At 69.9% G+C, this 359-nt stretch overlaps 1 protein-coding gene across 1 annotated transcript in view; it reads left to right on the top strand.

The window, feature by feature from the left end:
* Positions 1–359, top strand: part of VOLCADRAFT_92016 (uncharacterized protein) — a gene marked incomplete at both ends in the record, with an annotated part of 16,777 nt that overhangs the window by 12,784 nt on the left and 3,634 nt on the right. The gene's annotated exons all lie outside the window — the stretch shown is intronic.

Genomic DNA, 359 nt, shown 5'->3' with positions numbered 1-359 from the left:
CCGTGCAAAGTTCAACATAACCACCATCATCATTACGATCTTCCTCTCGCACTCGCCGCCCCAGCCGCCGCCGCCACACGCCCCGCCATCCACCGAGCCGCCGCCGTCGACCCCCGACGCGCCGCCAGCACCGACGGCACCGCCGTCACCGCCGCCGCCACCACCGCCGCCGCCGCCGCCACCACGTCCCCCCCCACCCGTTCGAACTTCCTCCGCAATACCCGCCACACCCATAGTGCCAACCGCCAAGCCACCACAGGCACCGCCATCGCCATCGCCATCGCCATCGCCATCGCCATCGCCATCGCCATCGCCATCGCCATCGCCATCGCCATCGCCATCGCCATCGCCATCGCCAT

This window comes from Volvox carteri (genome assembly GCF_000143455.1).
Source record: "Volvox carteri f. nagariensis unplaced genomic scaffold VOLCAscaffold_24, whole genome shotgun sequence".
Taxonomy (NCBI): domain Eukaryota; kingdom Viridiplantae; phylum Chlorophyta; class Chlorophyceae; order Chlamydomonadales; family Volvocaceae; genus Volvox; species Volvox carteri.
The sequence above is the reverse complement of the archived record's forward strand: the minus strand, read 5'-3'. Positions and strand labels throughout refer to the sequence as shown.